Source organism: Oryza glaberrima, chromosome 4 (genome assembly GCF_000147395.1).
Source record: "Oryza glaberrima chromosome 4, OglaRS2, whole genome shotgun sequence".
Taxonomy (NCBI): Eukaryota; Viridiplantae; Streptophyta; class Magnoliopsida; order Poales; family Poaceae; genus Oryza; species Oryza glaberrima.
This window is the reverse complement of record NC_068329.1, coordinates 7,207,913-7,231,333: the sequence shown is the minus strand read 5'-3', so window position 1 is coordinate 7,231,333 and position 23,421 is coordinate 7,207,913. Positions and strand designations below refer to the sequence as shown.

General features: G+C 45.1%; 1 non-coding gene across 1 annotated transcript; it reads right to left on the bottom strand.

The window, feature by feature from the left end:
* Window positions 1-10,219: 10,219 nt before the first annotated feature.
* On the bottom strand, window positions 10,220-10,326 carry LOC127772406 (small nucleolar RNA R71). Its single transcript, XR_008017394.1, has one exon. It is a non-coding gene; the product is annotated as a small nucleolar RNA R71 (small nucleolar RNA).
* Window positions 10,327-23,421: the final 13,095 nt, after the last annotated feature.

Sequence of the window (23,421 nt, the reverse complement as noted above, 5' to 3'; positions counted from 1 at the left end):
TGGTGACAAAGAGGGAATGGTGGGGTGTGCTCGCTGGATCCCTTTTTTTTTGCTCTCTCTCTAGTGCTGAGGAGAGAGACACGACATTTTATTTTTATTTTTATTTTATTTTTTTGATATTTTTTTCACAACCAGGAGCACACTGGAACCAACCACAGAAAATCTTACCTGAAACGGACAAAGTATGAAGCTTGTAGAATTTTTCAAAGTTCTATGCGACTAGGTCCCGAAGCTTCTCGCCACAAAAACAAAATTTTGCAAGAGGAATTTGGCGATTTTAAATTTGCCGAACCTGGCAAAGTGGGGCAGAATCGGATGTATCTTTTTTTTGTAGATGTCCGTGGATATATTATAAGCCTAATTTCCTTTCTAGTGGCGGCAGGATACAAGGCAACTCACAAATGCTATCGGCAACAGATCAAACACAAATAGAAAGTGATTTGGTGGGTGACTGCGATGGTGGTGACGGTGATGATGACAGCAAAATTGATGAAGGTGGCGATGTGCGGTGGTGGCAAGAACTCGAAACTCTAATCGCCTAACTCTAAGACTAGCAAATTAACACAACCGATGCAATCGAAAACTCAACAAGCCTTAACTAAGCAGTACTAGTAAAAAGGCACAATGGTCTATAGGATCACGGGAAAACTAATCTACTATTTTTTTTTGTTGGCCTTTTCTGGACTATAGGAAAAAAAATTAATGACGAAGGGAAGGGTAAAATCTTTCACCGATGAACCACGCTCTGATACCACCTGATGCGAACCCGCTAGGGTTTGTGGCCTGATCTTTCGATGAGTGGTAAGGGATAACTCGATTGGATGAAGACGACGTTCACGGCCCAACTACAACCGTCCAAAAACGCTGCGCCTTAGCAATCGATACACCGTCTCCAATAGTCGCCGCGAACTTGTGGTGCGCGTCAACCCGGCCACGAGGGCACTCGTCCTGCAAGCAATCGAAGAATAAGCAAGAACAAGTAGAACAAGCACTGAAAGTGCTAGATAAAGATGAAAGTTTCACTATCAAAACACAATATGGTAGGGTTCCGATTACAGGCAGACGGGCGGTTTAGCCAACACGCGCACTGCGAGCCGGTAGCAAGTAGCTATCTCTATCATCAAAACCCGAGTGTTCTTGGCGGCAACTAGAGGTATAAGAAGAGGAGAAGAACGACCATAGGGTCGTGCTCCAACCCTAGGACGCGCCCCTAATGGGCCCAACTTGGATACACAGCCCATTGAGCCAAAAGAGGTGACGCAGCACCATGGACAGAAAACAGTCGGGAGTAAAATGACAATTGCGGCCGCTCCAGAACAGATATGGACATGTGGCTGGATCCATTTGAAAGTCGACTTGATAAGCTTTCCATGAAGTACTTGCACGCCCAAATCGCAGTTCACATGAAGTCGTTGCGGCCGTCAGAAGTTGGCGCTGCCCTGCAGTCCGAATCCACCCTGCGCGAATCCTCTCCCCTTTGGATCGTCTCCATCGTTCCTGAGTAAAACACGAGTGCACGCGTCTCCGGGGTATAAAGAAGAGGAATATGAACTCAAGAAAGAACTCACCTGATAATTTAGTTGACGTGCACGAGTGCGGGTAATAGGACCATCATGCTGTACTTGGGGGGACGTGGATGTATCGATGGTGTTGATGTCCTCATCATACCTGCCCTTTAAATAGACTTCACTTCCATCAATTCACACACTTCCAATCTTGAGTTGAATTACAAGATGATGTATTGTACTATTTGTATACTAGAATTAGGAAGAAGTCGGTGGAATTCTGGAGCTGTCGGTAATCCTTTCCTGTTTCTTTTATTCTATTTATTACTCTGATATTAATAAGAATTATCTTTCTGAGTAATATAGATTTATCTTGTGAGAATTACCTCTTGGTTAGTTCCTAATTAGTATACGGGATTATTGTTTACTATAATCAACTAATATATAGTGATTATTTTTTTTGAAAGAACCACAGTAGGGGAAGCCCCCACCATTAAGATTTTATATTAATAAAGGAGAAAAAATTACAACAAATTTAACCACTGTAACAATGTATCTCTCTTAGAATTTTTGATTTTATATTAATAGTGATTATTTTAGTGAGTTATAAACACTAAAGTAGATACTAATTCCTTAGACGTGGTGTTTAGGTAGTTAATATCTAGTAATTGCAGCGTATCCCAGCGTATCCCACAGTACGTTTGAGGTGGGTGTAGAGGTGGTGACAGCCCTCGAAAGCACTTAAGTCCTCCCTGTTCGGGTACGTAGTAGAGCGACATCTAGGAACAGCGGGTTGCAAGTGCCTGAAGTATTACGTTAGGATTAAAATTAAGCTTTCCCTAGACACTGTTTCACACTAGGAAATCCTCTCTATCCTTTGCCTATCTTCGCTTGGTGTCCTTGGATGAACCAGAGGAAGAGTTAATCACACACGTTCTCTTGGATTCGATACCATTGGAATACTCCGTAGGGGAAATGCTACATCGGTATATCCGTGTGCTTGCGGATTCTATCTGTGATTGTAAGAAATACCAATACAAATTTCTGGCGCCATTGCCGGGGAACAGTTGCTGATTTTTTCAATACCCAGTTCATCCTCGTATCCCTTTATTTTTTTTGTTCTACCTTCACCCCTGCTACCCCAGAGAAGTATTCATGTTCAATTCTTCTCGACCATGGAGCAACCTCTCTTTGAGCTGTTTGCTCCAAGGGGCGAATTCTATGAGCCACTTGCTTCATCGGAGCCGATTTTTACAACTGGCTATGAAATTCGCTCCAAACTAATCAGTATGGTTAGGGAAAATCCTTTTTCTGGTCTTGATCAGGAAAACCCCTGCTATCATCTGCGAGACTTCTAGCAAGTTTGCTCATGCCTTCAGATTCGTGGCATGAAGCAATGGTACACATCTACCGTAGGATGTGTAAGCGGTAGTTTGGAAAAGTTACAAGACAGGTTCTGTCTTGCCTTTTTCCCGTTTACTCGTATTACCGCCCTTCGAGTAGAAATTCTTAGTTTTCAACAGATTAACAACGAATCAATAGGTGTAGCCTGGTCCAAATTCACTAATCTTGTGCAATCCGGACCAACCTTTTCTATACCCGAATATGTGCTTTTGCAACATTTTGATACGGGCCTAGATTAGGAGTCTGCATTTTATCTGGACATAACTGTCGGGGGATCATTCATGCATAAAACACCATCAGAAGGAAAAGTAATTCTAGATCACATTCTAGAAAACACTTTCTTCATGGCACAATACAATGAACCCCCACTGGAGGCATTTGTGTCTAAGATAAAGGAGCCTTCAACAGTCGAATCAGAACCTGAACTTTCTAATTCAACTTATTCGACTGACGGAGTAGTTCCCGAGCCGTCATCCATTGAGAAAGAAGAAATTCAGACTCCGGATCGTGCTCCAGTTCTATTCAGGGATGGCCTTGATGAAGATTACGGCGACACCCTGAATTATTTCAGTAAAAAGTGGCCGCTTGTTCCTTTGCCACCTCCCGATACTATGGAACTTGGGTTCCTAAGGGAAACTGTTCGGGAGCTGACAACCATAATGAGTGACGAATGGCTAAGGGAGGCAGAGCTTTCATCTGAAGTAATTCGGATAAATACCGATCCCTGAGTTATTCCATGTCATTTAGAAGGGAACAACATCGGTATTCTCTATAATCCAACTGTCGGGGTTAATCTCATTTTCGAGTCCTTTGCATTAGCTTATCTAAGCGATAAAGCAATAATCCCGACAAACAAATTCTTCAAGCATCCCAATGGAAATATCATTGAAGGATTTGGGATTGTGCAAGACGTGCATGTCTGCTATGAAGACAGGGTGGCGATCTTGGATCTTCATGTCTTTGAAATCCAAGACTTCAACATTCTAATCAGGCACCCAATAGAACAGCTCCTCGTAAATACACCCCGATTAGATAGCCTCGAAATAGCTCTAGGAGGGAACAAATTTTCAGTTCCTTTTTCTCGAGCAAATTTCGCCTTGACCGATGTTGGTATTTCTTAACGTCATTACTAGAAATATAATTTCCAGCAATGGTGCAGAAATAATCCTGGTACATTATGGTTACAGAGGTCATCTGCAAGCGCACGGATATACCATTATAGCATTTCACCTGAGAGTATTCCAAGGGTATCGTATTTATTTAATCTCGTGGGAAGATCATAGTAGAGAGAACCGGACTAATAATTTATATGTTACTTGTAATAATCAGAGTCTAAGCAGGGGTTAAGATAATCCGAGCGTAGAGTGACACACAAGCAGGGAGCTACTCATTCTCATACTAAAATGTCTAAGCTAAGTGAAAAGAAAATAGAAACGATAATCTATTCCTATACTCCTAGTATACATACATTCTAGTTATATGATTAACTAGCTAATACCCTCTTTCCAATGCCCTCTTGGTACTTCGAGAAGACACCCCTGACTGTCGAGTTCCTTACGACAGCCCGTCATGACCATACAACCGGGGCTAAATACGGAGGAGTACCCTTCCCAAGAAATTAACTTAGGACTATATACACGCGCGGAGGAATACCCATACTAAGCTGTCACCATCAGCGGCCCATCTCTCATCCGCAGCATATAACCTCAAATAATGATATTCTGTAATCTAGACACCACGCCTAAACTACCAGATACTACTTTAATATCATCGTCATGACATAGAGTAATTGCATAAGCAAACACTATACCCATACCGATGCATCTCCCAGATAAGCTAGCAGTATAATCAATATAATATGAACATAAAGTAAAGTTGGCATTCATATACTCGGAAAGTATTTCCATACCATAAATGTATAAAGAAGAGTATTCTAATAAAAGTATAAAGCCTAGAAAAGAGGAAAGGAAAGCTACTAGAGCCATACCCGAACTCTTCCGAAGGCTTCCGGACTCCGATTTCTACTCTATTCCTACTCCACTAGCTTGAAAACACTAGACTAAACTTGAGAGAATATGAGAGAGCTTTGCTTGAGGTGTGTGAGTGAAGTGAGGATGAGAGCTCCTTTTATAGCTTGAGAACGACGGTTGTGACGGTTGGAAAGGTCGGTAATACCCACCAACCGTCATTGGGGAGTCATCTCAGCCATTCAGGAGAAACCTAGATCTAATGGCACTGCAGGCGGTTCGGCCGAACCATGGGCTGGGCCGCCCTGGCCCAAAATCGGTAGATGGCCTCCTTTATTGCTCTCATATGCAGACTTTTGAATTTTGGCTCAGTTCATCGTGTCAATTCTTAGTTCTTGGCTCATTCATACATAAGTCTGATCCTCGACACCGTCCGATTGATTTATCGTCTAGTTTGATGTCGATTCTCCTCCACTTTATGGTTATTCTTTGCAAAAGGTTAGTGAACCAAATACTAGTGGAATATTATTATTCTAACATGAATATGCATTGCAAGCATAACTAGTTCTCCTCTATTTTGGTAATATTGACGGTCGAAACTTATCGCTAACGACCGCCAACAACCGACTCCCTTCTAGAAGAGGAGTATACGGAGGAAGTAAGAGCGATTCTTCCTCACGAGTCTTCCGAGACCCTTCTAGAAAATGAAGTCACTGATTTTATTAAAGAGGAAGCAGAACCAGGTGAGACTCTTGAGCTTCCAAGCATAGAACCACCGCCTCGACCTCCGATTGAGCTAAAACCTCTACCCCAAGGCCTACGTTATGCTTTTTTGCACGGCGATAAGGAAGCTCCTGTCATCATAAGTGACAAGCTTTCTGAGGAAGCTTTCTGAGGACGAGACTCAGCGTCTTCTAGCTGTGTTAGAGAAACATCACTCTGTTCTTGGCTATTCCCTCCAGGATGTCAAAGGAATTAATCCTGCCCTTTGCACTCATCGCATCCATATTGAGCCCGAGAGTACTTCCTCCAGGGAGCCTCAACGACGGCTCAATAATGCGATGTGTGAGGTCGTAAAGAAAGAGGTTCTAGAAGTCCTACACACCGGGATTATTTATCCCGTATCGTACAGTGAGTGGGTTAGTCCATTCCAGGTGGTGCCGAAGAAAGGAGGGATGACGGTCGTTGTAAATGCCCAAAATGAACTCATTCCACAATGAACTGTAACCAGACGGAGCATGTGCATGGACTACAGGAAGCTTAACAAGGCTAAAAAATAGATCATTTTCCGCTACCCTTCATGTATACTAATATAAAAAGAAGGAGTTGCCCCCCTCCAATGCTACAGGCCAAATCATCCGGACTAATCTGAACCGTCCATCCGCGCGCTTCTCTTCCTCCACCGCATGATTTCACAGCCGAGGATTCCACGCGCGAAGACATCACTCCTCCTCCACCCGCAGCTGCGGAGACCGCGCGCTTCTCTTCCTCGCTCACTCCTCCCAGTGTCCTCGCAGGAGCGACTCCCCGCTGCCGCCGCGGCCGTCCTCCTCACTCGCTGCTCCTGCTCCCCGCTGCCGCCGCTACGCCACGCCCTAGCCGGAGCCGCCGTGGCCGTCCTCCTTCCCCACCGCCGCGCCCCACTCTTCCCCACCTCCTTCTTCCCAGATCATGCTTCTCCCACTCGGATCAGCCGCCGGAGCCGCCGTCGGAGCCGACTTTGGCCCCTTCTCCGCCGCCGGAACCAACATCGACCTCAGCCCGCGGCCGTCCTTCTTCTTCCCCACCACCACGGCTGTCCTCCTCACGGACTTCTCCTCCGCCCCACTGCCGGCGCTACGCCACGTCCTCGCCGGAGCCGCCGCCATATCGTTCTTCTCCCACTCGGACCCATACGAATCTCCTCCTCCACCTTTGCCGCTCGCCCCTCTCTCTCTCTCTCTCTTTGCCCGTGACTCCATCCCCTCCCTAGCCGCTGCCCTCGCGGCCTTGCCATCGCCAATCCTTCCATGCCTTCGATGGAAAGTTACAGCCGATCCCCCATCAACAGCACCCGCGAGTGAGGATCAAGCCGCCGCTATCGAGCCAAATCAGGCGGACAAGCTGAGCTGACGGTGTATACGGGAGGTAGAGATGGACACCAGCAACGGCGGTGCATTCGATAAGTGACCTTGATAGCATGTGGCGGGAGAGGATCGTCGGTGGCGCCTGAGATGTCGATAGGGAACATGCTTGCAGATATCTCTTCCGTCAATGGCTACCACGAGGGTCTTCCCATGGTGCTTGCCCACATTGCCACCTACGCCGCGCTTGCTCTTCCCCCAACTGTCAACGTTCGGCACCATAGCCGCCGAGGCCAAGAAGATCTGGACCATCTGGTCATCTTTGGCGCCATGAATCCGGCCACATCCGCCAACGGGGCTGCTGCCATCATCGACCCGCCATCTCACACGGTTCAATGGGCATCATCACACGCCCTTTTGAGTTTGACGATGCGTGCCTAAAATCCTTTGAAATTCTCAAAAAGGCACTCGTCTTAGCTCCAATCATTCAACCTCCCGATTGGACGCTGCCCTTTGAAATTATGTGTTATGCCAGCGATTTTGCTGTTGGTGCGGTCCTGGGCCAAACCAAAAACAAGAAGCATCACGCAATCTGCTATGCTAGCAAAACTCTAACCGGAGCCCAACTGAATTATGCAACCACTGAAAAAGAGCTGCTCGCGGTTGTTTTTGCTATTCATAAGTTTAGATCTTACATGGTGGGGGCTAGGGTGATTGTTCACACTGATCATGCTGCTCTAAAATACCTGCTCACTAAGAAAGATGCTAAACCATGTCTCTTGCGATGGATATTGCTACTCCAAGAATTTGACTTATTAGAAATTAAGGATAAAAAGGGAGTAGAAAATTCCGTAACAGATCATTTGTCTAGGCTGCAAATTACTAATATGCTGGAACAGCCGATAAATGACTTCCTAAGAGATGACATGCTGATGACAGTGCACAACTCCAGCCCATGGTATGCCAATATAGTTAATTATATGGTGTCAAAATACATACTACCGGGAGAAAACTAGAGGAAGCTGAAATATGAGAGTCACCGTCATATATGAGATGACCCATACCTATACCGGATTTGCTTTGATGGGCTACTAAGAAGATGTGTTTCAACTAAAGAGGGACTTAAGATCATAGAACGATGCCACTCCTCGCCTTATGATGGACATTACGGTGCATTCCGCATGCAGGCAAAGATTTGGCAATGCGGCTTCTTCTGGCTGACAATGTACGAAGATTCAAAAGAGTTCGTTAGAAGGTGCCCAAGCTGCTTGAGGCAAGGAGGAATCACTGCTCGCGATGCAATTCCCCTCACATATAACTTACAAGTCGAGATATTCGATGTGTGGGGTATTGACTTTATGGGACCTTTACGTTAGTCCCGTAATTGCGAGTATATCTTGGTGGCAGTCGACTATGTATCTAAGTGGGTTGAGGCTAAGCTGTGCACCGCCGCGGATGCGAAGCATGATAAAAATATGTTCTCAGAAATCATCTTCCCAAGATTTGGCACCCCATGAATGGTCATAAGTAAAGGAGGCTTGCAATTCATCGACGAAACCTTCCGACACCTCCTACGAGATATGGGCGCCAAACACAATGTTGCTACACCTTACTATCCTTAGACCAGCGGTCAAGCAGAAACATCAAACAAACAAATCAAAAATATTCTGCAGAAGACGGTCAACAAAATGGGCATAGGATGGAAGGACAAGCTGCCAGATGCACTATGGTTATACCGGACAACGTTCATGACACCCATTGGAATGTCCCCTTATCATATAGTTTATGGTAAGTCATGTCGACTCCCCGTAGAACAAGAGCACCGAGCATATTGGACCATCAGAAACTGGATCATGGATTTCGATGGACCAGGAGAATGGAGAAAAATGCAGTTGGCTGAGCTAGAAGAGTGGAGAGAGAAAGCGTATCACAATTCCAAAATATACACAGAAAGAACGAAGCGCTGGCATGATAAACAGATAAAAATCAAGAAATTCAAGCCAAGAGACAAGGTACTAATGTTCAACTCCAGAGTTAAGCTCTTCGGCCATGGAAAACTATGCAGCAAATGGGAAGGACAGTTCGACATCATCGACACCTCTTCGCATGGGGCGATCAGACTCCACGACGACTCAGGTAACTGTTGACGGTCGTTATCCATCAGTTTCAACCGTCAATATTACCAAAACAAGAGAGAACTAGTGATGCTTGCAATGCATAAATATGCAAGAATAATAATATTCCACTAATATTAAGTATACTAACCTTTTGCAGAGAATGACAATAAAGTGAAGGAGAATCGACATCAACTCAGACAATAAATCAATCGGACGATGTCGAGAACCAGATTTGTGTATGAATGGGCCAAGAACACAGACTTGACACGAAGAATCAGGCCAAAATTCACAAGTCTATGAAGTGAAGCAGCAGAGGAGGCCGCCAGCCGAAATTGGGCTGGATTGGGCCAGCACCAGGTTCGGTCGAACCTGGTGGTTCTGCCGAACCTCCCTCGCCTCTGTTGGATCCAGGTTTTGGCTGGACGGTTGAGATGAAGCCCCAATGACGGTTGGAGGGTATTACCGACCATTCCAACCGTCACAACCGTCATAGTTCAGCTATAAAAAGACTAACAAGCATTTCTGGCGCCGTTGCCGGGAAGATTCATAATAGAGATTACTTAAACTAATACTTTATATTTACCTCTGTATAGTCATTTTCCTTTGCAGGCTAACCTTGGTTGTTTTCACTTTTTGTTGAGAAAACAGGGTAGTGCATGACTGGTTTCAACTTGCCGGAAAACTTCAAAGAAAATCCAAAAGCTTTCTTCCGAAGCATTAGGTCGCGAGTCGTTGCTCTGCAGAAAACACTACCGACAGAGAAACCAACCGTACCAGCGCCACCGACCTTCAAGATTATGGCCAGCAAGACTCTTCGCGTGTTCGCTACTCCCTCTGCTGATAATGTGGCCGTCGGGCCACAAATCAACATAGGAGATGTGGATTTCGACCTGAAGTCCAACCTCATCACGATGGCGTAGGCTAGCCCGTTCTGTGGCAAGCCTAATGAGGATGCCAACGCTCATCTGCTACAATTCCTGGAGATATGTAGCATGTACACCATCAAGGGCGTTAGTCCTGACGCTGTCAGGTTGCGGCTGTTTCCGTTCTCCCTCCTCAGGAGAGCGAAGCAGTGGTTCTATGCCAATTGTGCTGCTATCAACACCTGGGATAAATGCTCGACGGCATTCCACTCGAAGTTCTTCCCGATAGGCAAAACCAACGCCCTTCGTGGACGAATTTCCAGATTCCAGCAGACAAGGGACGAGTTCATTCCTGAAGCATGGGAATGACTACAGGAGTACGTAGCCGCCTGTCCTCATCATGGGATGGACGACTGGTTGATCCTGCAGAACTTTTACAATGGGCTCACCCTAATGTCCCGCGATCACCTGGACGCGGCAGCTGGAGGAGTCTTCTTCTCTAAAACGGTTCAAGGAGCCGTTGAACTCATAGAGAAGATGGTCTCCAATACGGGTTGGAGCAAGGAACGACTCCAGACCCGTCAGCGAGGCATGCACACCGTCAAGGAGACGGAGTTACTTGCTGCCAAGCTGGACCTCCTCATGAAATGCTTGGATGACCATGAGAAACGGCCACAAGGCACCGTCAAGGCCTTGGACTCACACGTCATGTGTGAAGTCTGCGGAGGCACGGGTCATTCTGGGAACGACTGCCCGGAAACCCATGAGGAGGCGATGTACATGGGCAAAAACAACGAGTATCGTCCAAAAGGAGGTGAGGGGTGGAATCAACCACGCCCATATTATCCAGGAGGCAACAATAACGGTAACTTCTCTAACCAGCCCTCCTAGAAGGATCTTGTTTTTGCGCAAGCTAAAACCACTGATGCGCTAAGAAAAAAGCTTGCTGCCAATGATAAGATCTTAAAGAACATAAATGTCAAGCTAGATGGCTTCGCTTCTGCATTTCAAAACCAGCTGAGCTTTAATAAGATGATAGAAACCCAGTTAGCTCAGTTGGCATCTTTAGTCCGTGCAAATGAGTCCGAGAGGATTCCGGGGCAACCCGACTCCTCCATTGAAAATGTTAAGGCGATCACAACAAGGGGAGGTAAGTCCACTCGTGATCCGCCGTATCCTAACCCTGCAGGAACTAATGGGATGTCAAAAGAAACGCCATCTACTGACTCGGCTGACAAGGAGATCCAGCCAGAGAAAACAGTGCCGTAGGAGTACTGCGACACACGGCTGCTGCCATTTCCTCAACGGAGTAGGAAACCGTCAGTGGACGAGCAGTTCGCTTGTTTTGTTGAAGTAATCCAGAAGATCCACATCAACGTGCCGTTGTTGGACGCTATGCAAGTGCCAACGTACGCCCGTTACCTCAAGGACATACTCAACAACAAGAGACCACTCCCAACAACGGAGGTGGTCAAGCTGACGGAACACTGCAGCAACCTGATACTGCACAAACTCCCGGAGAAGAAGAAAGATCCGGGGTGTCCCACGATCACCTGTTCGATCGGGGCACAACAATTCGACCAGGCCTTGTGCAACCTTGGAGCCAGCGTCAGCGTCATGCCAAAAGACGTCTTTGACAAGCTCAACTTCACGGTGTTAGCACCGACACCGATGCGCCTCCAACTGGCTGACTCGTCAGTCCGTTACCCGGCAGGGATAGCGGAGGATGTGCCAGCCAAGATACGGGATTTCTTCATCCCGGTTGATTTTGTGGTACTGGACATGGACACAGGGAAAGAGACGCCGCTCATCCTGGGCCGTCCATTCCTTAGCACCGCAGGAGCCAACATTGACGTGGGAACGGGGAGTATCCATTTCCATACCAACGGGAAGGAGGAAAAGTTTGAGTTTCAACCAAGGATGGAACAATGCTCCATGGTCAGAATCAAGTACAGGCCAAACCCACAGAATATCCAAGTTGTCGATGTGGAGCCACCCAAGACGGATAGCCTGGTAAGGTTTATGTAGAACTTCCTAGAAAAGGAAACAACAATGCCCCGGAACCGTTATTGGAGGACGCTGGTAAAATCACCTGCACCAGCCAAGAAGCTAGAGCAGCCGGCTCAGACGAAGCCGTCTTCCGCACCGAAATCAAAGAAGGTGTGGAGGAAGAAGCCAAAAACGCCCGCTCCATCACCTCCGGAAACGGGTGGAAAATCCACGAACTAAATCGAAAGGAGGTACGGTCTTGCACGTCGGATTTTAAATGACACGACCTTCGCCAACAGGTAAATTGGTATGTATCCGCATATTTACTGTCAACAATTTGAATTTTTGCATCACCACATGTTTGAATTTCAAAATTGCTTTTAGGGTTATTGAATTTGGAGGAAATTCTTCAATTGAATTTTTCAGAGCAAACCAAAGTAAAATTTTCAACGAAAATTCATTGTGCCACGACCACACTGACCGTTGGAATCCAACGGCCAAAAGTGGGGCCGGTTGGGCCCACCAAGGGTTCGGCCGAACACCCTGGTTCGGCCGAACCGGCCAGGCAACGGTCAGCTGCCTCACTTTTTGAGGCAACGACTAGTGGGCCCCACAGGTTAGTTTTGACCGTTGTGGGTGCACTACTTAAGCCAACCGGCTGGGAGAAGGGACTTCACCCCATTTCAACACATTTTCATTCCCTCTCCAAAGTTTGCTCTCAAGTTCATTCATGCTTTGATAATTTTCCTCTAGTTCAAATCTTTAGTTGCATACATACAAGTTGCTTTGGTGAAACTAACCGGCAGGTGAAACTCTTGTCATTTCTAACCCCCGCCAAGTTAGCCTGTTCTTTCTCCATTGTGCAGTATGAGGAGGCGACTGTCTCGTCTGTTCAAGGGGTCAAGCTCTCCATAAAGTCGTCATGACGAGTCTAGCACTCGTTCCTCAGCTGATGTCTCGATAGAAGACGCCGACGCTCCGCGACAACTCCTGAGCGACGCTGACCTTGACCTAGTCAGTGATCGGGAGAGACAAGCCTACTACATGCTGAGCGACCGGGAGTATGCTCACACGCGAGAATACTCACCGGAGTTGCTGAAAAAAATAGGTATGGATGTTGAATTTCGTTCTATTTGGAAAGCTGTTGGTTGGCAGAGATTTGTTGTGGTAGAGTAGCCCGGTTCTTGTTTGCTTACTTTGCAATTTCTGTGCACTTTGAAAGAAATAGAAGATGGTATTTCTTTTCGCTTTTTCCGTAAGGAGTTCACGCTCACATGGAAAGGCTTGAGTACACTTCTTTGTTTTCATGATTCCTGTAAAATCGATCTCCAGAAAGGAATTTCTGGGTTCGAGAAAAATAGGTTTTAGGAAGATATTTCTGGTGCTCCAATTTGCAAGAAACATAGAACGAATGATATCCATAATCCTACACTTAGGCTCATGCACAAATGGATTGCTATGACTTTGTTTCCTAGAAGTGATCTAAGACCCATTAGGGGAGATGAATTAATTATCATGTTTGCCATGGTTAGAAACATCAAAATTTGTCCTGTGAAATGTATAATAAGACAATGGTTAGAAAGTACAAAGTTCTCTGCTCCTGTTGAGTGCACTTCTCTGATTACTCGGATAACAAAAGGGCTAGGGATCGTTAGTGACCAAAATGCTTTTATCTCAGCCACTCGTCCGCGTATTGATGAGGCCTATATAGTGCAAGGGCATATTTTGAAACATGGAGTAGATGGATCTTTGGTATACTTTTTCCCCGGTTGTACAAATGAAATCCCGTTGCCAAATGCGGGGTATCATTTGTACAACTGCCATGAACTAACCGTTCCCCTGTAGACCATAGAAGAATCTCGTGCAGGTGGAACATACGCGCAACATGACAAGGAACGAACAAGGAAGTTCATCATCCTCGACACTCGTGCGGATGTATGAGGCAGGTTGGGCACCAACTGGGGATGCACCCAGATGGGCCCAAGCTCCACGCCATAGCATCGGAGTCTCAACTTAGGCAAGCACCAGTGAGGACTGGTGGCATGCGTGTCACGCCCAGAAGTTTCCCCCTTCTCTTGCTTTAAAAATTGGTTAAATAAATTGCTCGAAGAAATTGTTTAAATTAACCTAGAGCTAAATCCCTAATTAATAAATGCAATTAATAATCAGAAATAGCGTGGTGGAATTTTTCTTGAGTTCCCCATGTCACAATATATTAACAGGATTTTTAGTGGAATTTTCAAAGCCTTGGAAATAATTTTAACCAACTAAAAATGAGCAAGCGCAATATTATAATCCCAGGAAAAATCCTTTTTCCTTTTTTCCCTTTTTCCCTTTTCTATTCCTCTTTTTCTTTCTTGGGCCGTCGGCCTGATCCAGCTCACCCATCCGCGCTCGGCCTCCCTTCTTTGGGCCGGCCCGTTACCCCTTCCCCCTCTCTTGGGATGCTGACAGGTGGGGCCCACCTGTCAGGTCGTCCCCTTCCTCTAGCCGCCCGCACCACGACGGCAACCGCCGCCGAATCCGCCGCGCCGCCGCCTCCTCCGCTCCTTCCGCGCCGAGCCGCCGCGCGCCATGGCCGGGCCGGCCATGCCGTGCCCAAGCGCCATGCCCGGGCTGGCCTCGGTGCCGGCCGTCCCCAGCCGCCCGATCGGCCCTCGGCCGATCGTGGCCATCCATCCCATGGCCCGCATGGCCAGCCACGTGGTGCCACATCGGCGCCACGTGGTACAGCACCACCCAGGCCCCGTGGACCCGGCGGACCACCCCCTTTGAGCCGCTGACCCGTGGGCCCCGCCTGTCGGCGCCGCCCCCTCCCCTCGCTGATGTCAGCCCTGGGCTTTATTGCGCAATAAAATGATTAAGGCTTTGTCTTTATTAGTAAAAACACAGTTTAACTTCTAAAATTCATAAGTAATTCATCCGAGCTCCGTTTAAGTCCATTCAAGTCTCAGTAAATCAAGAAAAATGCAAAGAATCCATTAAAAATGGTTTTGTTTCCTGTTTCAGTAGTCTTATAGCATGTTTTGATTGTGTGCTTTGTTTGTCGCGTAGAATTCGGCCGTTTCGTCGATCCGCGGTTTCTCGAAGACGTTGCTGAGGTCTCATCAGTTCGAGAGCAAGGCAAGTCATGCAATACGTTTGAACATATTGTACCCAATTTACCAATATCCCGCATTTCTATTAAATGTTGCATTCTTTTACAATATCATGTGGGATGGGTCCTACTACTCAGCCATATATTGATTTCCTTATGCCATTGACAACTTGGGTATTAAAATGACTAGATGTTGGTTTAGGAAATGCTTAGCCATGCTTAGTTCTACTAGTACACAAAAAGTGGATCACATTAAAGCATAGACTTTGATTATTGGCAATAGCTTTGGATTGGTGCCACCGCAATGGTGTTAGTTAATTAAAATACACTGAATGGTGGGCTGTGGGTGCATGGTTTTGCTGGTCGCACCCATAGCAATTAAGGACCGGTTCATAGGAAACCCTAGGAGACTTACCGTGCTTACCACAAGCGGGAGTGGGTAACTGCTTGATCTGAAGTATAGCTCGACCCTTTCCACTTGCAACCTCGAGGCAGAGCCGACTCCGGTGAACCAACTCATCCCCATTGAAGATTACACGATAGAAGAGGTAAACGTTGTGTGGATGCAGCCTCTTGCGATGGTGTCTGGCTCCCTAGCAATTTTGCATCCAGTCGGCGAGCACCATGTGATGTGACCATGGCTACCACGGATGTAACCATTGCTCACATCATGGATGAACAAGAAGATATTGAGATCAAGTACTCCAATTGCTGGAATCCGATTCGGCCACCTACTACACTGCTGACTTCAAACGGCCACCGAATCTGCATACGACCTCCGTTTTCGGCCCGTGAGTACTTGATGGAAAGCTCTCGGAGCCCTCTTTCTAACGGATCTAGCCTCTTCTCTGAATTCCATCTCGTGTGGCCGGAATCACAGGAACAAGGTGCTGCGTCACCTATAATGGGCCTATGGGCTTGTAACTTCATTTGGGACCCCGGCCCAGGTGGGGCCCATGTGGGGTGCGCCCCAAGCTGGTGGAGCACGACCCTAGGCACCCCTAGGTCGTCCTCCCACCCCTATATATAGCTAGTTACCCCTTCAGGGTTTCTCGGGTTTTGATAGATTAAAGTTTAGCCATTGCTACTTGCTTGCAGCGCGCGTGTCAGCTAGACCGTCCGTCTGCTTGTTCTTCGGAACCCCAACTTATCATTTGTATTAAATTCCTATTTGCAATATCAGATTGCTTTTATCTTGTTCTTGCTTGTTTTTTCGATTTGCTTGCAGGAATAGGGTTGATCTGCACCGGCAAGATCAACAACCCACAGAGAGGTGTATCGATCGCTAAGGCGCAACACAACGTCTCGTACGGTTGTAGTCGGATCGTCAACGTTTTTCCACAAATCGTAGTTATCTCAACTCACCGAAAGATCGGGCCAACAACAGCCTTGAGTGACGAGTGGAACTCAGGGTTCATCAGGTGGTATCAGAGTTTTCGTTGCTCGGTGAGTTTTTATCTTCCTATAACCAGAAAATAGCCATACAAAGAAAATTCGCATCATTTACCGAGCCATATTTGTGCCATTGCATTGTTCATTTCAGTTTTTGCTTTGTTGAGTTTGCGTTGCATCGTCTAGTCGTGTTGCTGGTCTTAGCGTTTAGTCCGTTTAGAGTTTCGAGTTCTGGTCACGTTTAGTACCACTGTCGCCGCCGCTGTCATGTCTTTGTTATCGTCGGGACCTACAAAAATGGAATCGTCTTTCCACCAAGGTTCCATTTTTCTAGTTTTCAGAAGCTTTTGTCGGTCGGTCTTGGAGTTGCTGAGTTGCATCAAGGGTTTGTCGTCTGTATTTGGCCGTGCTTGTTTCTGTTGCACGAGGAAGAGGAGAGAAAGAAAAGATAACAGATCGGTTTTTGGAGGAAGTTTTGCAGATTAGATCAATCAGGTTGGTTAGTTTCCATCTAAGGCCAAACTTTCCACTTGGGCCGAGTCTATTTCCTCCCCCACGCGTGAAGACCGGTTGGCGCCATCTCCTTTTGTCGCCCACTTTCTGAGTCCGACTCCCTCCCTCTCACGTCGGTTTCGCCTGTTCCGAGTTGTGTCAAACACCTTGGTGAATTTTTGTTTGGTGTCAGTTTCGAGATCCGTTTGGAAAAACGGAACCAGTATAAATTCAGCATTCCATTTTTGTCTAGGCTCGCGTCTCTAGTACGTTCTAGCCTAGGACCAGCACGGTACTTGACTTTGAACAATTATTCAACTTTGCATTCTCTGATTTGAGCATTTGCTATTCCTTTGCTACATATTTAAGCCTACCCAGAGCTCCACAGATTTGATTGCAGTCGTACAGCAAGTGTTTGCCAAGGCATCGATACATCCAACCTCCATTGGGGTGCTTGTTTGAGTCGGTGTATGTCACCATTCCGCTTGCATTGGTAAGAACTTGTAAGAGCTCGATGTAAAGCTTGAGTGTGTGTGATTTGTGAGCTTCCACTACCTAGTAGTTGATAGGAACGTATATATTCTTGTATATGTTTCTTGTTTGCTACTAACTATGGCAGGGTTACACAAAGAGTTTGGAGCTGTTCGTGCTCCATGTGGACATTTTCACTTGCGACAACACATGGCAAGTGACCAGCATGACGCAAATAAGGTACATGATCATAATCTTGCAAGAGTGGAGTCTGTTTTGCCATCTTTTGATGGGAAGTATGATTCCGCTGCATACATTAATTGGGAGCTAGCAGTAGAAAAACAATTTGATGAGTATGATTTCTCTAATGCTCAAATGATTAAGGCTGCTAGTAATAAGTGTACCGGTTCTGCATCTTTTTGGTGGCATACTGTGGGAAATAAGCTTGAAACTTGGGATGAATGCAAAATACTAATGAGAAAAAGATTTGTGTTTTCATACTATAGACGTGCTCTCCTTGAGAAATTTGAACATCTAAAACAAGGTGACAAAACTGTTAGGGAGTACTTTCATGATTTTAAAATTTGTATCACTTATAGTGGTTTACAAGAATCTTATGAGAACACAATGACTAGATTTTTCAGAGGGCTTAATTCCAATATTCAGGCTGGGCTTGTTAGTGTGACATATAATCATATAGGCCAATTGTTTATGCTTGCTTGCAATGTTGAGCGCAAAATTTTGGAGAACCCAACGGAGCAACAAGCTATGCGTGTGCCTCCTATCGCTGATGTTTTGCAGGAAGTTCAGAACAGTCCCCAAAATGAGAAGAACGATATGTTTGAGATGTCACTTCCATCACTCGCGAATGAGGAGAAGGCTGATGCACCTACATTATCTGAAGAGGGCATAAAAGGTAAATTAAATGGTGCAGAAATTACTCAAGGTGAGTATGCTTCTGATGAATTACATTTTTCCACTTTCCATGCTGACCTAGAGCAAACTTTAGTGGAACCTACTTCTGAATTGCCTTTGTCACAAGTTGATTTGCATTCTGTTCCTTGTGATAAAGAAGAGTTGTGCGATAGTACTTCACTTATATCCATTCCACAACTAGTGAATGAACATGCTACTTTTAATCTTGATTCTCCATGTACTGAATTTAAGTATGTTATTCACACGTCCAGCGAGAATGATGAACTTCAATTGCAATCTTCTTTAAATACATTGGGCTATATTATGTTTGATGGTTCTTGTGAGCTCAATTGTTTGAAGGACAAAATATTTGCTCATTCTGATTTGCCATGTCCTCGTAATGTTATATTTCACATCTTTGGCAATTATAATGATCTTGGAATATATTTTGTGCATAGAGTTTACGTTTGCTCAGATTTAGAACTTCCTGTACATGTCGATAAAACATGCAAGCTAGAGAAAAATGTTATTGCTAACCAAATTGTCTCGAGTTTGCCTTGTTTTGATTGGAAGAAACAGGTTGTTGTAAATGGACTATGCAAAGAGCACCATATGGAAAAACCGAGGACGGTTTTCCGTGAAGAAGGGGAGGATGATGTGACCATGGCTACCACGGATGTAACCATTGCTCACATCATGGATGAACAAGAAGATATTGAGATCAAGTACTCCAATTGCTGGAATCCGATTCGGCCACCTACTACACTGCTGACTTCAAACGGCCACCGAATCTGCATACGACCTCCGTTTTCGGCCCGTGAGTACTTGATGGAAAGCTCTCGGAGCCCTCTTTCTAACGGATCTAGCCTCTTCTCTGAATTCCATCTCGTGTGGCCGGAATCACAGGAACAAGGTGTTGCGTCACCTATAATGGGCCTATGGGCTTGTAACTTCATTTGGGACCCCGGCCCAGGTGGGGCCCATGTGGGGTGCGCCCCAAGCTGGTGGAGCACGACCCTAGGCACCCCTAGGTCGTCCTCCCACCCCTATATATAGCTAGTTACCCCTTCAGGGTTTCTCGGGTTTTGATAGATTAAAGTTTAGCCATTGCTACTTGCTTGCAGCGCGCGTGTCAGCTAGACCGTCCGTCTGCTTGTTCTTCGGAACCCCAACTTATCATTTGTATTAAATTCCTATTTGCAATATCAGATTGCTTTTATCTTGTTCTTGCTTGTTTCTTCGATTTGCTTGCAGGAATAGGGTTGATCTGCACCGGCAAGATCAACAACCCACGGAGAGGTGTATCGATCGCTAAGGTGCAACACAACGTCTCGTACGGTTGTAGTCGGATCGTCAACGTTTTTCCACAAATCGTAGTTATCTCAACTCACCGAAAGATCGGGCCAACAACAGTCTTGAGTGACGAGTGGAACTCAGGGTTCATCACCATGGTTCAGCCGAACCAGGTGTTCTGCCGAACCCTTCACGGCCCCAATCGGCCCCCCATTCAGCAGCGCGATCCCTCTCCCCTCGCCATGTGACCAAAACCAAAATTTGGGGGAATTCGACTGCACGATAGCCGACAACTGGAGAGCTCGATCCGTTGACGACGAGGCGGCTCTTCCAAGAGCAAGTAAAGGCCGCTCCACCGCCCACCGAGCAATATATGGGCACGCTCTATACAAATGCAAGAGATGAGGTGCTCCACAAGTACACCACGCCCACCGCCACTCCATCAACCCCTAATGGGGACCCTTTTTGCATTCGGGGAGTGCGAACTCCCGGCGGTGGGTATGGTAAGTGCTTGCTCCTGCCCTTGACACCATCGGAGAAGGAGGGGCAACGGAGTCCCGTAGCCCTCCACTTATGAATTTGAAGCGTCATTTGATGCCCCCTCCTATCATTAGGGCACCCGGGCAAATTCCAAGAAGAAGAAGTAAAATAGCCTGCGCCCTTGGTCCATAAGCTAGTAAGCCATGTGAAGAAGCTTCGCAAGGAGAATATTGAGCTTAGGGATCACAACACGGAACTAGGTAGAGCTTGCTGAGCTTAGAGGCAATTTCGATACCCTTAGTCGCGGTTTTTGCGCTAAGATCAAGCGTGCATTTGTAGAGATGAGAAAGGAGAACAGATATTATGCAAATTAGAATATTAGATGTCTCCTCTTCCATTAATAATGTAGCTAATAGGTTCTTAGTTTCTTTATTTTATTTTATTTTATTTTTATCATTGTAAGCACCTATTGTCAAATAATGTGGCTCATTGGTTTTAACCCCAATGATCGCCAATTTTGTCTTTTGATGATTAATAAAGTTTAGCATTCAAAATAAGTGTGGGGGAGATACCTCGGCTTTCTGACGTGCAAATTCTAAAACTGTGACTGAATATCTAAACACCTGATGTGCACTAAAGTCTGAAGAAAATTGCAGTGACTACGCACCAGAAGGGTTCGGCCGAACCCCTTGCCCCAATCACTCCCAGTTTTCACATGTAAGTAGGTGAGCACGTCCACTGCCTGAATATCGCCACCATTGTATAGTACAGGAGCTGGGAATTCAGAAAATATTTGGTTCAAGCATAATTGAAAAGATAAAATTTCCAACCAATAAAATTCTTCCTATGATTAATCTTATATATATTTTATTTTCAACTGAACTTGTTATTTGTGAACAACCATCCATATGTAGGGAACCTTATGCATCTAAGTAATTGTTATATGAGTGAAGGTTAAAGATAAAAGGAATTCTTGCAGCATTTGTCATGACTTTTGGGGGATTTGTTTTTCAAAATGAAATTTCTTTCAAAGCTCATTCCTCTAAATGATTTCATTATTCTACCTACCAAGGCCATATGCTAGTATGACAATGTTAAACCATATTGATGCATATGACTGCTTGACATTATAATGAGCTTTGCGAAATTAATGTGACTCGTGTTAGATATCTTTCATACTCTCGTGATCAAGGGTTCATATCCACATACACAAAATAGCTAGGCTTCTACATTGGAAGTTGGCTTTCCACAAAAATTTCATTACCATCTAAATAAACTCGTACTTTGTACTATGCTTTCTTCTCCTAGAAAATCCTTTGCAAAAAGAAAATGAGAAATGGAGGGAAAGGCATGGCTATGAAAAAAAAAATTCTTTCTCTCAAAACATGGACGATGATAAAAAAAAAGAGAAGAAAAAGGGAAACTAGCCATGCCAATTCCATATTTATGCAAAGAAAGTTGGAGAAGAAAGTATAGGCAAAGCAGAAACATTTTATTCCATCATTCATAAAAATATCTTACATTTTCCACCAGAAATAAAGACCCTTGATCTAGGAGTATGATTGATGATCTTCTTGAGTCTATGTATTTGGCTTTGCAACATATATGATGCAGGTATATTATAATTTATCCCTATCAAGCTTTACATATAACAGCCTGTAGAATAGGGGTAAATTATGGCACAAAATGCCTTGGTGAGAACCCACAAAATTCAGAGACACTAGAGTGACAGAGAGAAAGTCATTATGAGGGAAAGAGCTGTTTTGCGAAAATTTATATAAAATTTGGTAGAGGGAGCAAGAAGGAGCAAGAAGGACTGGAATCAGGATCGTTCCATTTATCAATTACCCAAGATGGTAAGTTAGCCACTAATAAAGTTCACAAGTACATGTATGGTTTTGAATAATTTATGTGCTTGAGTTATATCTTGGCAAATTTCATTCTACACTGACCTTTACTCAGGGACTAGTAAAGAGTTAAGTGTGTGTGTGGGGGGGGGGGTTTGTTGGCGGCCGTTAAGTGTTCATTTTATACTGCCAATGTCTACATAAAACTTAGATAATAAAACATCCAACATAGTGATAGGTGTTAAATCTCACATATTCCACAAGTGTTGGTGTATATTTGTATGAAGCTAATAAGCCCAAAAGTTGGGACAAAATTCAGACTAAAAGTGAAGAAAGAATGTATCCATATCAAGGATGGGCTTTAGACTTCATTGAAACACTAGACAGTCGGCCCAAAATTTGCAGAAATGGATAAGGCAAATCATGGGGAGTCCATACGCCAAAACCTGGGCCTGTTGGGCCAGGCCACGGTTCGGCCGAACCCATATCTCCACCGTTGATCATGTGGTTTGGTGTGGATGTCCCAGATGCGTTCCTGATGGCGTTTGGGTGGCATTTCCGACAATTCCCCTTCCAATAATCGTCATACCTGCCCTTTAAATAGACTTCACTTCTCTCACTTCTTCACACACTTCCAAGCTTGAGCTGAATTACAAGAGGCTGTATTGTACTATTTGTATACTAGAATTAGGAAGAGAGTAGAGTTGAAGAAGTCGGAGGAATTCTAGAGCTGTCGGTAATCCTCTCTTGTTTCTTTTATTCTGTTTATTACTCTGATATTAATAGAATAATCTTCCTGAGTAATATAGATTTATCTTGTGAGAATTACCTCTTGGTTAGATCGGCAAGGTAAATTTTGTTAGAAGGTTTATCTCTAATTTATCTGAAAGATTAGAACCTTTTACACCTTTGTTGAGATTGAAAGCCGATCAAGAGTTCACTGGGGGGCAGAGCAACAGAAGGCTTTGGACAATATTAAAGAATATCTTAGTTCACCTCCAGTTTTAATCCCTCCACAGAAGGGGATACCTTTCAGATTATATCTATCAGCTAGTGAGAAGTCAATCGGCTCGGTTTTTATTCAGGAGCTTGAAGGGAAAGAGAGAGCTATTTTTTATTTAAGCCGCAGGCTCTTGGATGCAGAAACAAGGTATTCTCCTATGGAGAAGTTGTGTTTGTGTTTGTATTTCTCTTGCACAAAGTTAAGGCATTATCTATTGTCCAATGAATGCACTGTGATATGTAAAGCCGATGTGGTTAAGTACATGCTGTCGTTTCCAATTTTGAAAGGAAGGATTGGAAAGTGGATATTTGCTTTAATGGAATTTGATCTTCGGTATGAGTCACCGAAGGCGATTAAGGGACAAGCTATAGCCGATTTTATTGTGGATCATCGTGATGACTCAATCGGCTCAGTCGAAATTGTGGCTTGGACTTTATTTTTCGATGGATCAGTGTGCACTCATGATTGTGGTATCGGCTTAGTTATAATTTCTCCTCGGGGGGCAAGTTTCGAGTTTGCCTAT